Source organism: Mus musculus, chromosome 8, assembly GCF_000001635.26.
Source record: "Mus musculus strain C57BL/6J chromosome 8, GRCm38.p6 C57BL/6J".
NCBI classification, from domain to species: Eukaryota; Metazoa; Chordata; class Mammalia; order Rodentia; family Muridae; genus Mus; species Mus musculus.
In genome coordinates this window covers 79541020-79557121 of record NC_000074.6, presented here as the reverse complement: position 1 = coordinate 79557121, position 16102 = coordinate 79541020, and the positions used below count along the sequence as shown (strand labels likewise).

General features: G+C 43.6%; 1 pseudogene; it reads left to right on the top strand.

Annotated features, from left to right (window-relative positions):
• Gm8079 (predicted gene 8079) lies at positions 6358–7541 on the top strand (annotated as a pseudogene).

The window sequence follows — 16102 nt, the reverse complement described above, 5'->3', positions numbered from 1 at the left end:
GCCTATAAAATTTCTCACCAACCACACCACCCCAAGCCACCACCACAGTTTCATCAGCTTCATCACTTGGATAAGACCTGCTTTGACTTCTTGGTTTGCTCCATCAGCATTTTGCTTCATGAACCTCAGGTTGCTAATATGAAGTTATATCATAAATCCATCATAATTAAGTCCAAAGATAAGTGACATTTGTAACTGGTTCAATATATAGGAGCTGGTGGGCCTCTCAGAAGGGACGGGGGTTCCACTAAAGCTCTATTCAACAACTGGCCGAGTATAAACATTTTTGGTTTGTGACGGGCTAGAAACCCACTTCCGTAAAGTCCTCTGTGGCTATGGACAGGGTCATTCTGTTGGCCAAAGAACTTCCAGACCACGTATACAGAATGTTCTTATATCAATTGAAAGACTAGCTTGTCCTATGCGCCCCCTCTTCCTGGGGAGGCTGGTTTGCTCTGTACAGTGTATAATAAGGGCCATTTTGTTTACACAAAAGAAGCTCACTCTAATGTAGTTAAAGTCTCAGAAAACTGAAGGATGGTTTTTAGGACCGTAGCAGTCTCCCAGACCCAAGGCTGGAACCTGGCACAGCCCTCTGTGTACAGTCTTCCAGCCCTCACTTCTGCTTTCGTAGGCATTTGATTTTGATTTTATAGTGAGAAAAATCCTGTTCTTCATGGAGAAAAATAGTTTTCTTTTGACCCCAAATTTCTTCATCTCTATAGGAAAAGTGTTTTCTTTCAGTCAGTTTCAACTTTTTAAAAATCCTGGAGCAGGCCTCTGAGTGGCTAGGTTTAAATCATATTTTCAACCCTGAATGAATTCCTGTGGGAAAAGCCATAAAGCAGTGCGGTGGCTCAGACTGTGGACAGAAGAGTGGCATCCTCACGCACCACTCGGGAATATTGGTTTCTAAAATTAAATATTTTTGTTGTTGAGAATTTCATATCGTTGTACAACGTGTTCTGACCAAATCTACCCCTCCCCATTCCTTCTCCCGAATCCCTCTTCTGTTCTCCACCATCTCCCCTCCCAACGTCTTGTACTGTGTTTTTAAACTCAGAGCCCACTCAGTGATACCCGTTTGTATGGGCTGGATGGCATGAGTTGTTTCTCAGAGACAATATCCCTGAAGAAAATGAACTCCCCCTTCCTGGGCACCACCACGTGTCAGTGGTTCCTAAGTTGGGATGAGATGTCATGAGCCCCACCCTCAGCATCACAGGATTTCCACTGCCTAATTTTGTGCATATCTTGTGCATGCAGTCACAACATTTGTGAGCTCATATATGCAATGGCCCTCTCCTGACTGGCAAATATGGCTTTGTTGTAGACATCCACTATTCCTGGTTCTTTCGATCTACTTACTCCCTCTTCAGTATTAATCCTTGAGTCTTGGAGGTCGTCTTTACAGCTGAGCATAAAGTGTCTGATTTTTCTCCATGGTGATAAGTTGTGAGTCCCTTTTGTTAATCATCATCTAAGCAAAAGGAAGCTTCCCTGGTGAGGTTTGAGAGATGCACTAATCTAGAGGTATACCATTCTTACCAGAACTTAGGGGGAGGATCCTTATTATGTCCATTAGTAGACTAGTGATACTAACTTATCCCCTATGGTCTATGACTTACCCAGCCATGCACAAGGCATGAGTGAGGTCTTGTGTCATAGACGTTAAATCCTACAAGAAAATGACTTGTTACTCCTCTACCATTTGTGTCACTATGCCAAAGTAGATGTACATTTGGGTCACTATGCCAAAGTAGATGTACATGGCAGATTAGTTCTGATGGTCCCTCTATGGGTGTGCTCTTGTGTCCCTCTCCCTCACAGAGATGTTGCAAAGAGGAGGTCTGTCCAGCGGTTCAACCTAGCCCGAAGGAACGAGTCTGCTTTTTCTTGTTCACACAACTAATATTGGCCATCAGTCTAGGTGGCTCACTTGCTTGGAGAGATACTAAGGAAGACTCTACTTCTGAAGTACAGATAGACTTCTGGAGAGTGCCTGGAAGTAGTAAAATGAATCCAAAAGTTGTGGGCATAATCTCGTTAAGGTGCTATTTCTACTGTGGACAGTGGAATCTACACAGGTAACATCACAGTCAAATGATTGTGTCTAATACAAATGGAAGGCTTTCCATCTTTGAAATTATTGCTTCAATGATAAAGAATTTGGATCCCCAGTAACTGAAGCTGAACACAGATTTGAGCTGTCATGGGGGTGGGGTGGGGGGAGGAGGACTGGGAATTTAACCTGGGTCTGCTAGAAGAGTAGCCAGTGCTTATAATCATTGAGCCATCTTTTGAGCCCAACTTCTGGTTTTTTGTTTGTTTGTACCAAGGAGAAAAGAATCAAAAGGAAAGTCTGATCTTTTATCCTTCCATGGAGGTCATTATTATACTGTAAAAGGATCCCAGGTCATCCTATCAGCACCAAGGCAGAGGATCACTGCTGAACTGGAGCCAGGAGTAGGAGCAAGTGACTCATACAAGAGGAAGACTTGGGTTTACCTGTGAAGCGAACATCATTTTTAATGAAACAACTCAGAGGGAGATGACTGGACCAGTTTGACTTTCTTGTTGCTGTGGCACAATGCCTGGCAAGAGCTACTTACAAAGCAGCACCGTTTATTCTGACTCACATTTCAAAAGTTACAGGCTCATGGCCAGTGGTGAGGCAGAGTATCACAGTGGTTGCATATGGTGGGATGGAAGGAGGGAGGGAGAGACGAGGGAGGGAGGGAGGGAGGGAGGGAGGGAGGGAGGGAGGGAGGGAGGGAAGGAGAGACGAGGGAGGGAGGGAGGGAGGGAAGGAGAGGTGAGGGAGGGAGGGAGGGAGGGAGGGAGGGAGGGAGGGAGGGAGGGAGGGAAGGAGGGAAGGAGGAAGGGAGGGAAGGAGAGAGGGAGGGAGGGAAGGAGAGACGAGGGAGGGAGGGAGGGAGGGAGAGAGAGAGAGAGAGAGAGAGAGAGAGAGAGAGAGAGAGAATACTACATCTTTCAAGAGTATGCCTCCAGTGACCTACTTCTCCTAGGCAGACCCCACGAAGTTTCTAACATCACCATTGGGGGTCAAGCATTCTATATAGCTGAGAATATTTAGGGATAATTGTTTTTAGAGACTGAGAAATGGGAATAAGGTAAGCATTGATTTTATTCTACATGCTCTGAGTCTCTTCTCTCTCTGCTCCTCAAAATTAAATCTCTCCCTTCCAATATGCTCAGATATAATTTACCTATATACTATAGATTTCATTGCATTCTGTCATTAATTTTTATTGGTTAGTTTTATGTCTGGCATAAGAAGCATAGGGTTTACTCTGGTTCACAATGTGAGGGCACTGTCCACCGTGACAGGAGGGAGCCTGAGGCAGCTGGTCACATAATATCTGTAGTCACAAAATACACATGGATGAATGTGGTGTCCAGCATGCTTTTTCTTCTGTTTAGTCCAGGATGTCAGCCAATGGGTTGGTGCCACCTGTATTCAGAGTGGAGCTTCCTTCTTTAGTTAAACCTTCTAAAAATTCCCTCATAGACACACCCAGAGATGTGTTTCCATGGGAGACTCTAAATCCAGTCAAGCTGGCAGTAAATGTTAATCGTCACAAGTTACTTCAGGGAAGGGACGGTCAGGAAGATAGTGCTTCCTGTACTTCAGATACTTAACAAGTGATTTAAAGTAACTTAAAAGAGATTTACTGAGCCAGTTTATTTTTCAAAAGCTAAACCTTAATATGTCTGCACTAAATTTGTGCAGACATTACTATCTTACCTAGAATGTTTTAATAATGTCTATTATCTTCAAATGACACTACACTGGACCTATTTCCTGCTGGGTTTTTCAAGGACCCAAGACAACAAATATTTCAGATGACAGAAAATCAAAAGGATACCTTGTTTGGCTACAAAGGGAGGAATCACAATGGGGCATCTGATCGTTAAGAAAGTTCTGGATGCTTTTAGAATGGTCTCAACTTCCACGGAGGAAGTTAGGTTGTTTTAGGAAGAGAGTAATTGTTGGGTGAGGGAGAGTTGGCCATTCTAGTGTCTCTACAGGAAGAGTCACTACTGAGAAACGGATACTTAAATTGTTTTTCCTGCTTGTCTATCTCAAACTCCAACTTTCTCTAATCACTAGATATGACTGAAGATACTACGGCCATTAATCAATGAGGGACTCTCAAGAGTTCTTTCATTGTATTAATTCCCATGAGCCATTTTTAGTTTAAAGCAAATAGTTAAAGACAATTTTTAAATTAAAATATATTTATTTATTGCATGTATATGTATGTGGCGTGTGTATGTACAATGTATGTTTGTGTGCTATAGATGGATGTGTGTGCATGTATACAGAGGCTTGATATTAATATCTTTTTCCACCTTATTCATTGAGGATGAGTTTCTCAATTGAATCCAGAGCTCACTCATGGCTGGTCTAGCTAGCTAGATTGTTCTAAAGACATGGACACAGCATTGCCTTCTCCTGCCTTCAGAAGGTGGCTGTCATGTCCACACAGCATTGGGCTATGGGGGATGGGGCTGTGAGCTCTTGTGCTCATTCCTTCATTTCAAGTACTACGGAGTTAGCTCCTAAGACCCTCGAGGATGATTTTTGAATGCTGGGAGGCACTTGTAATATAAGAAGTGAAGTTAGCATATTGCAAATGTCTGAGAGAGGGTTTCTGTTTCTACAATGAGTCACTATGACCAACGAGCAAGTTGGGGAGGAAAGGGTTTATTCAGCTTATACTTCCACATTGTAGTCTATCATTGAAGGAAGTCAGGACAGAGAATCACACAGGGCAATACCCTGGAGGTAGGAGCCAATGCAGAGGCCATGGAGGGGTGCCTCTCACTCCCTTGCACTCCATGATTTGTTCAGCCTGCTCTTTTATAGACCCCAGAAGCCCTAGCCCAGGGATGCTAACACTGAGAATGACTGGGCCTTCTCCCATCAATTACTACTTAAGAAAATGCCCTACAAACTGTCTACAGCCCTATCTTATAGAAACATTTCTTTCCTTTTAAAAAATGTTGTTATTCATATATTTATTTATTTACTTATTTTGCATTTTCTTAATTGAGGTTTTTCTCCTCAGAAGACTTTAGCTTGTGTCAAGTTGACATAAAACTAGCCAGCAGAGCAAAGAAACATGTATGGCAATTGCAGATATTTTAAATGCTTAAACATGTGGAAGATAGCATTGCAAAAATGAAGCAGTTATGGAAAACAAGATGGCATTTTTCTGGGTAAAGGTGGGCCTGCTGTAACAGAAGCAGTATAAACCAGCACAGTAGTCTAGGCTGGTGGATCAGCAACTATTCCATATGGCCACAAAGAGCCCCAGGCTCTGTATCCACAAGACATTCCCAAAGGTAATGTGTCTTTAGCTGCTGGCTTGCAATCATTATAGCTGTTTTCTTTTCTTTCTCTTTCTTTCTTTGTTTCTTTCTTTCTTTCTTTGTTTCTTTCTTTCTTTCTTTCTTTCTTTCTTTCTTTCTTTCTTTCTTTCTTTCTTTCTTTCTTTCTTTCTTTCTTTTCAAGACAGGGTTTCTCTGTATAGCCCTGGCTGTCCTGGAACTCACTTTGTAGACCAGGCTGGCCTTGAACTCAGAAATCCACCTGCCTCTGCCTCCCAAATTATAGCTGTTTCAACTCAAAGAAAGGGGACAGTCAGAGGAAGCTACCCAATGCTTTAAGGGTCATTTATTTTGACTCATGTATTTTTGATGTCTGTTGCCATGTCGTTATCCCTGACTGCAGAGAAAGCTGGGAAATGCAGCCTACTTGGGTGCCTCGTATATAAACGAAGTAGGGAGTGGATTTGTATGTTAGTCTCTGATGCTGTATCTATCAGTCACTGAGAGCTGTGCTTGGTAATGTGTAAGTGCTGTCTCATGGACTCTATATAGCTCCATAGCAAAGACCTCCCATTTACATATGGTTGTTTCCCATCAAATTTACTGCCAATTAGCATGATGGCATTGTTTATCTTAAAATTTTTTAATGATGCACTGCAGATTCACCTTGGAGACTCTACATAGGTTCCACTATCCCCGACATTCCTTTGGGCTCCTAAGTATCATTCCCACCCCCTACATTTCCTACAAAGAAGATTATATAGACTATTACATAGACTTGTGCCTGGGATTGATGCTTAAGAGGGGTTGAGAGTCCCACAGTACTCAAGAAAAAAATAGTTGAGAAGTATCTGTTCACATGCAATGCCACATTCCACACATTTTTATGACTCATTTCTATTAATATCCTAAAGTATATCTGATTTCACATTAAAACATTTTAATTTGATTCTCTGCTCCTCCTCATTCCAAAGACAGTCACATCTTCTCATGCCAACTTCATCCCTGAGACATGATGGCCAAGGTCAAAGTGAACAAATTTGGTTGTTTTGAGCACCTGGTCATTAGAGCTTACTCCAACTCTGGCAAGGTTGACATTGCTACCATCAAAGACCCTTTCACTGACCCCAAATACATGGTCTACATGTTCCAGTATGACTATATCTATGGCAAGCTCAATAGTACAGTCAAAGCTGAGAACAGCAACCTTGTAACCAATGGGAAAACCATCACCATCTTCTAGAAGCAAGATCCTACTAATATCAAATGGGGTGATGCTGGTGCTGAGCATGCTGTGGCATCTAATGACGTCTTTGGCAAAGGCTGGGGCCCACTGGAAGGATGGGGCCAAAAGTTATCATCTCCACCCCTTCTGCCAATGTTTGCATGCTTGTGATGGGTGTGAACCATGAGAAGTATGTATGACTCACTCAAGACTATCAGCAATGCTTCCTGAACCACCAACTGCTTAGCCCCCAGCCGAGGTCATACATGACAACTTTGGCATTGTGGAAGGGCTGTGGTCCATGCCATCACTGCCACTCAGAAGACTGTGGATGGCCCCTCTGGAAAACTGTGGTGTGATGGCTGTGGGGCTGCCCAGAACATCATCCCTGCATCCACTGGTGCAGTCAAGGCTGTGGTCAAGGTCATGCCAGAGATGAATAGGAAGCTCACTGGCATGACCTTCCACGTTCCTATCCCCAATGTGTCCACTGAGGATTTGACACGGCTCCTAGAAAAAGCTGCTAAGTAAGATAACAACAAGAATGTGGTGAAGCAGCAACCGAGGGTCCACTAACGAGCATCCTGGGCTACACCAGGTTGTTTTCTGCAACTTTAACATGATGGCCATTCTTCTACCTTTGATGCTGGGACTGACATTGCTCTCAATTACAGCTTTGTGAAGCTCATTTTCTGGTATGGCAATGAACACAGCTACAGCAGCAGGGTAGTAGACCACATGGCCTACATGGCCTCCAAGGAGTAAGAATCTCTGGACCACCTATCCCAGCCAGAACAGAAGAGCAAGAGAGCTCTGGGCTGCTGAGGAGTCCTTGTCTCAACTCAGCTCCTGACACTGAGCATCTCCTTCACAGTTTCCATTCCAGATCCCCAGAGGAAGGGGAGAGTCTTAGGGATTGCTACTCTCTTGAATACTACCAATGAAGTTCACTGCACCCCAGCCTCCAGAATTTTAATGATATAGACATTTGATTGGGATTGCAACTCAGTTACTTTGTTAAATACATGAATTTGGATTTTACGAATAGCATTTATATTGCAGAACTAACTATTTTTATCATGTGTCACATATCATGCCCCCACCCCCATTCACTGGTTTACTAATCCATAAGTTTTAGTATTATCATTGGAAATATGCTTTCTTAATGTAGCACATATGTATTATGTTTATTCCTTAATGTGTTTCTTTTCTCTCTCTCTCTCTCTCTCTCTCTCTCTCTCTCTGTGTGTGTGTGTGTGTGTGTGTGTGAATGCGCTCGAAGACACACACATCCATGCAGCATTTGTGGAGAGCAGAGAAATCTTGCAGATGTCAGAGCTCCCATTCCACCATGTTGATTCTGGAGATCAAACTCAGGGCATCAGGCTTGGTGGCAAGCCCCTTTATCCTCTCAGCCATCTTGCCAGCCACCCCATGTTCTGCTATCATCTTCTATTGTGTGTGAGTCTGCTGAAATAGTTTTCTAAACATTCTGACTTGTGTGTGTGTGTGTGTGTGTGTGTGTGTGTATATGTGTGGATGGCAGAGGATATCTAGCAGATGTTGGCTCCCTCATTCTACCATGTTGGTTCTAGGGATAAAACTCAGGTGGCCAGGCCTGTATTGAAGATGCCTTTACCCACTGAGCCATCTCTCTGGCCCTCACATCAACTTTGACGTCATTAGTATGTATATGATTTCACGTTGATGCCATCCTTAAGTGAATCTCAGCAGTTCTGACCTTTAAATATTCCATTTTCTTCCTTTGTAACTAAATCAGAGGTAGGGATAGGGCCTTATTTGTTTGGTTTCCAGTGCCTTCATTTAGCTGGGCACAAGACTGACACAGAATAAATATTTTGGGGAAGAAAAGGAAAGATGGATTATGTGGACTTAACATTCAGGCCCCATTTTGTTTTAAAAGCAAGTAAGGGGACACCACCTTTCTCTAATGACAACCTTTATGGAGTTCACTGCAAGTGAAGTGCACATCCAGGGCTCTGGGGCCAGCAGAGATGTAGGAGCAGTGCTGAGTCCTTGCTGCTGGGGCCCATGGTTCGGCTGGATGAATCACAGCTAGTTTCTGAGTGCCACATACACACTCTGTGACCTCCGAACAACTCCCTCAAGCTTCAGACAGAGTTCGGCACTGGCTGTTGGCAGCGTGTCCGAGCTCCACACCTGGCAGAGAGATAGCACCATAAAACTGAACATGATTGTGTTGGACAAGAACACTGCACTTCTGGTAACAGGAGCACAATGGCTGCATTTGTAGTCTCATTCACGGAGGTGAGCTGGTGACTAATGAAGATATACTGAGATGGCTGTGAGTCTAAGGAAGGGGAGGACCTGCATTTGGCTGCTGAATACATGGCCACTGACCTTTTCAGAGTCTGGCAAGCTTTCATTTGAAAACAGTTTTGATCTTTAAATTATGACTAGAAAACTCTTAGCTGAGAAGAAGGCCCCACCCATCACAACCACTCCCAAATAGGAGAATAATGTGCCTGTCCTTAAGAGGTTACAGACTGTCTTCTGAACAGATGGTTCCATTGGCTGGTGGCCTTCAAATTCTTAGAGCTTGTATATAGGAACAACAACTTCAGTGAGGAAATGAACGCCACACAATGAATGAACAGACTTAAACAAACTGGGGGCTTTGTTTTCTCCGGTATAAGTGCAGAGGCATAAACTTTAGCTGTTTCTGAGCAGTTTAGAAGGCCACCAGCAGTTTTGTCTAGTTGAATTGCAATGTCTTACAAGAATTTTGGATCTGCAGAACCCATGTAAAGCTGGATATGGTTTGCAGTGTGTTTATGTGACAAGGAGGCAGAGCCAGGAGAATCCCTGGAAGCTCCTGGGCCAGCTAGTCTGAATTACACAACAGGCCCAGCAAGGTGGAAGGGAGAGACAGCCAAGTGCCCTCTCATCTCCATATGCATACCACGGCACATGGGACTATGCTCACAAACATGAACACACCCCACACAATCATACACATGCATATCTATATTCCCCTCTCTGTCACAAACACACACACACACACACACACACACACACACACACACACACACACACGCTACATACAAAGTTACCTTGAAGTCCTAATCTTGGGTCCCTATGACCGTGACATTTCTTTAGAAATAGGGTACTATATCACATGTAAGCTACATAGGGTAAGGTCAGAAAGGTCAGAAATCCAGTGTAACTGGTGTTCTCCTTCCTTCCTTCCTTCTTTCCTTCCTTCCTTCCTTCCTTCCTTCCTTCCTTCCTTCCTTCCTTCCTTCCTTCTTTCCTCCTTCCTCCCTCCCTCCCTCCCTCCCTCCCCTCCCTCCCTCCCTCCCTCCTTCCCTCCCTTCCTTTTTTTTCTTTCTTTATATCTGGATTTTTGAGACAGGGTTTCTCTGTGTAGCCCTGGCTGTCCTGGAATACACTCTGTAGACCAGGATGGCATCAAACTCACAGAGATCCACCTGCCTTTGCCTCCTGAGTGCTGGAATTAAGGCATGCACCACCACTGCCTGGCTTATTTTTGTGTTTGGAAAGGGTCTCATGTACCCTAGGTGGGTCTTGGTCTTGAATTTACCATGTAGCCAAGGATGGCCTTGAACTCATGATTCTCCTGCCTCTACTTTCAAGGATTAAATTTCCAATGTCAGTACACCTGGCTTATGTAATGCTGGAGATCAAACCCAAGGTCTTGTGTATGACAGGCTAGCATTCCAGTAACTGGGTCACTTTCCTAACCAGGAATGGTGGTGGGTTTTTTTGTTTGTTTGTTTTTTGTTTTTTGTTTTTTGTTTTTTGTTTTTTGTTTTTTGTTTTTGTTTTTGTTTTGAGACAGGGTTTCTCTGTATAGGCCTGGTTGTCCTAGAACTCACTTTGTAGACCAGGCTGGCCTCGAATTCAGAAATCTACCTGCTTCTGCCTCCCGAGTGCTGGGATTAAAGGCATGAGCCACCACACCCAGCTAGGAATGGTGGTTTTTAAGATGAAAATTAGAAGCAGAGAAGAAGACTACTGTCTGCACTTGGAGGCAGAGGCTGTGTGACAAATCACAGAACACTGGAGATTTTCTTACTGTTGTGATAAAGCCCAGTGACCAAGGCTGTTGTATGCCGGCCTGCGGCTTACAAGGACCGGGTACACCAGGGAGGCAGGCTGGGGCTGAAAGAGACTTAGATGGCGAAAGATTAATGGAGCCAAGACATGTTTCTGTTCAAGGCCCTCCATTTACTAAGAGAGTCTATTTATAAAAGGGGAAGCCCCCCCCCCCCCAGTCCATTCTTGGTGTCTGGAGCCAGCCTATAGGTCAAGTGCAGAATAGGATGTTCCTCCGGAATGTAGGAATGTATCAGGTGCTTCTCAGCAGGTAGCAGTGTCTTGGAGAGAGCAGTGGCAGGTGGCAGAACAAAAGAGCCCTCTAGGTCGGAAGGCTCCACCTTAGGTAATTTCCTTCACAGTGGCAGCAAGGTCAAAGTCTGGATCAGCCTACTTCAGGGCTGAGGGAGGCTACACAAGGCACTCCTAAAAGTGTTTAGTTGGGCTTGTGGTTCCAGTAGGTTAGAGTTGATGGTAGCTGAGTGAAAGCATGGTGGCGAATGACTGCAGTGCTGCTGAGAGACCAACGGGTAAAACCTCAAGTCTTAGGAGGGGACTAACTGGAAATGGCATGAGTGTTCTGAAATCTCAGTCTGTGCCCACTGACAAGCCTTCTCCAATAAGGCCACACCTCCCAATCCTTCCTGAACATTTCTATCCACTGGGACCAAATACTCAAACCTATGGGTCTATAAATGGCCATTCCCATTCAAACCACCATGGGGGCAAGGATGGGCCTGAGAATGGAGGTAGCACAGTAAGCCATCCAGCTTTGGGGTGTTCTGACAGCAGCTGCTGGAAACTAATAGAGCAACTCAGGCCCTTGCACTTTCCTGTGGAGTCAGCTCTTTGCCTTGGAATCTCAGAACAGCTATGTCATTTCTCACATCTGTCTAGGATTCAGGAGGCAGCACAGAAAGACCAGGGAGTTCAGGTGCCTGTCAGAGGCACCCTCGTTCTTGCTTTGCCACTAAAAGCTTGCTTACACTGGGTTTAAAGAGAATAGAAAACATCTCAACTTAATATTACACTGCATTTTCTTTCTTTAACAGATCTTACTTTATTTACTTATTTAAATTACACTGTGTGTGTGTGTGTGTGTGTGTGTGTGTGTGTGTGTGTGTGTGTGTGTGTGTGTGAGTGCACATGCATGCGCTCACATGTGCCATGGGATGCTGAGGCCAGAGGACAACTTGGAGTTGGTTCTCTCTTTCTCCTGTGTGGTTCCTAGGGGTTGAACTACAGTCCTCAAGCTTGGCAGTAAATGCCTTTATCCAATGAGCCATCTTACTGATCCACATTGCTTTTCTTTTCTTTCTCCCTCCATCCCCAAGACAGAGTTTCTCTATGTAGCCCTGGCTGTCCTGGAACTCATTCTGTAGAATGCTGGCCTTGAATTTAGAGATCTGCCTGCCTCTTCCTCCTGAGTGCTGGGATTAAAGGTGTCTGCCACCATGCACAGCTTCAGAGTAGTTTTAAGTTCACTACAAAATTAAACAGAAAGTAATAATTTTCCATACACTTCCTATCCTTATACACCCAGCCCCATCTCTCCCACTACTAACATCCTATAGCAGATAGTATATGATCAAATACACACCCCATAGCACGTGATGGAGGTTTCACTGCACACCGCCATCACCTACAACCCAGAGTTTACACTTGAGTTCACACTCACTGTTGCACCTCACATAGGTTTTGCTGAGTGTGCATTGATGTGTCTGCCACTGTAATATTTATTATACAGTCAGTCTCCTAGTCTCCAGTATGTGTACTTCACAGCCATCTCTCCTGCCTCTGCTCCTCACAACCACTGATGTCTTCATTCTCTCCATAGTTTTTTTTTCTTTTCCAATATGTCAGAAGTTGGAACCATATGTCACACTGTCTTTACATAACGATGTGCTTTGAAGGGGTGAAGGTATATATGTATTGATGTAAATTAGTTGGATTTTATGATTGCTTCCATGTTTGAGCAATTGTGAAAAAAATACTTTGAGAAACACCTGTGTTCAGAGTTTGAGTGGACATTAAGTTTTCAAATAATTTGGGCAAATAGCAAGGGGCATCATGGTAGATGATCTTAGTGAGAATGTCTTTAATTTTGTAAGGAATGTCTAGCTGCCTTTCACAGCGTGTTTGTGTTTTGTGTTAGTGCCAGCAATGGTTGAGACTCCCTGTTCCGTGTCTCTGTGGATTTGGCAGTGGTAAAGTTTTTGGCGGTAAGTTTCCTGTTGTTTTATACTGTGCTGAGCATGTAGGCACGGGGCACCATTTCATGTGCTTGTCTGCTGCTCATGTGTCTTGCTCCGTGAGGCATCTGTTAATGTGCTCTGCCTGCTTTCCCCAGTTTTAGAGCAGGTTGTCTATTTTCTTACTGTTGAATTTTAAGAGTTCCTTAAATATTTTAGGCAATAGTTCTTTATGAAAAACATCTTTTGTGATTATTTTCTCTTCCCCCCCTCTCTCCCCCCTCCCCTTTTCTCTCATCCCCTTTCTTTCTCTCTATTTCTCTGTAGCTCATCATCCTACTCTCTTTCTGGCTTCTTTTAAATAAGCTTTATGAGAGTTTCATTTTCTAGTAACTTCTGTTTGTATTTGAGCTCATTAGCAGCGATGTCAGAACACATTATTTTATTTTATTATTTTTTTAACACATTATTTTAATGAAACATGTTGTTGTCACACATTACATTGGGGGTCTTTTAGTAAAGATGATGGAACATAGATATTGAATTGTGTTTCATTCTTTTTAGGTTTGTATAGCAAACTACCAGAGACTGGGTAACTTACAGGTGATGCGATGTATTTCTCACAGGTGTGCAAGCTGAGAAGTTCATGACCGAGACCTTGGCATGTTTGTCCTCCAATAGGATGAGCTTATCTTCTGGTTGGTAGATGAAACCTTCTAGTTTTGCTTTCACAAGGCAGAAGAGGCATGCTAGCTCTCTGGAACATATTACTGTACAAAGTAATAGACTCATTTTAAAAGAATTATTAATATTGCATGTATATATCTATATGGCGTGTGTGTGAATGCGGTGTGCATGTGTGCCATGGTGAGCATGTGCAAAGCAAAGGACAACTTTCAGGAGTCGATTCTCTCCTTTCATTTTCAAAGGCTCTGGGGATAGAACTCAGGTAGTCAGGCTTGTTCAGCAATAGCTTCTACCCCCGAGCCATCGCTCCAGCTCTGGAAAGTCTATGTGATTTTATGATTTAGGTATATAAAAATTGTAGGGGCCAAGGAGATGGAGTGGCAAAGGTGTCTGACACCAAGCCTGGGGACCTGAGCTTAATCCCCAAGACCCACATGGAGGAAGAGAAGTCACTCCTGCAAGATGTCCTCTGACCTCCACGTGTGCTATGTGCACACTTACACACACACATGCAGCACAGGTAGATTCCATTCCAGGCCAGGTACAAAAACTGCAATTGCAAAGTCTATGGAGAGAAGCTTTAGTTCTATGTAAATCTGTCATTCGTATAAAACTACATGTGTTCATTTCACCAATAAAACCGACTCTCATCACATATTATAGCAGTCATATAATAAAATCTAACACAGTCACCAAGAGGACCAGGTTGGAAAGCCATGAATTCAGCCAGGAAATGAGCCACTATCCTCAGACATTGGTTGTGGTTTATGGTTTCTTGCAATGCAGTCATTGTTTTTGAGCCAATCTGTTGAAACTTGCATGGAAAACTTTGCTCCTCAGTGATACCTGTTCAACTGCCCAGGGGAATGGCTCTCTGAGTCATTCTTGCCTGGGCTCACATGCTGCTGAATTAAGTATTGCCTCAGAATGACGTGTTATGGGACAACTAGCCAGAAACCAGAATGAAGAGGCTGAGGAGTGGGTAATTAGCAGCTTGTCCCGAGACTCATTTTCCATGCCTGCTTCTCCCCTACACATCTGCCAGGGCAGGCCTGCAGTTTTCATTGCATTTATTAGTAGACAATATATTTTTGGTATGTTGGCATTAGCAAGACACAAAGGTGGAGACAGATGAGAATCTCATTATGCCGTATACAGGCCCTTCTTTGGGGGCAACTAACGTTATCAATCTTTAACGTCTTATGATATGTGTAGTTATTTGTTCTAGGGATTGAATCCCTGGCCTCATGGATGCTAAATATGTGGGGTACAATGGAATATACTTTCATTCTGTGTTTATTCTTCCTTCATCATGTGCAACTTCTTGAATCCATACAACTAGAAAGCAGGTTAACACTAATAACCCAATTTATCGTCTTTCATTTTACCACTGGACTATGAAAAAGCAAGTCCTTGAAACCATGGCTTCTCCTTGACAGTTGGTTTCTGTAGTCCTGCGGGTGCAACATAGGCCTGTAGGTTAGAAAGGGCATTGACCTTACTCAGCAGTGATTCCTACAATCTAAATGACCAACCAACCCCTAAGACAAGATGTGTCCACTTAGTGGTACCACTGTTATGGGTGTACTAAGTGCTCTTTGATTTGATGTGAGACCTGCTCCAAGAAGAGAATCCATGCTGAGTACTGCAAACCTGGGGTGTTTGTTTGCTTGTTGTTTTGGTTTTTGTTTTTAAAGAAACTTCATTGTTGGAGAAGTCATAAGAGAACAGGAGAGACTCATGGATGCACAAGTTGCTGAGAATAAAGATTGCCTGCTCTGAAGCGCAAGGAACATTGTGGAAGAGGGGGACAGAAAGAATGGAAGAGCTGGAATACAGGAAAGACTGTGAAATGTGATCTCGTAGCTAGACACAACCGAAGTCCTGAATTCTCAGAAGGGGCAGGTACCTGCATGGGTCTGCACAACAATAGCCCAGTCAGCAGTCAGGCCTGGAAGAAGAGGGGACCAGGGGCCCTACTCCTCACCAATGAACTCTTTGCCACTGAGAGATTCAGGGAGAAGGGAAGTTATTGTGTGCATTTGTAACCCACTGATGACCCCAGCAGACTCTAATGGCTGGTTCCAATCCAATGGTTATACCAGTGGCCATGGTTAAACTAAATGAGTCACAGAGCTGAAAGTCTGGGAAAGACACTGCTATTGACTGGGAGAGGACATGAAAGATAAGAAAGGTTGTCTTAGGGTTTCTACTGCTGGGACAAAACACCATGAACAAAAAGCAATTTGGGGAGGAAAGAGTTTATTTGGCTTACAGTTCCACATTGCTATTTATCACCAAAGGACATTGGAACAGGAACTGAAAATGTCAAAAACCTGGAGACAGGAGCTGATGCAGAAGCCACAGAGGGGTGCTGCTTACTGGCTTGCTCAGCCTTTCTTATAGAACACAGGACCACTAGCCCAGGAAAGGCACCACCCACAATAGGCTGGCCTCTCCCCACTAGTAACTAATTTTAAAAATGCCTTCTAGCTGGATATTATAGAGGCATTTTAAAAAATTTATTCTTTAATATTTT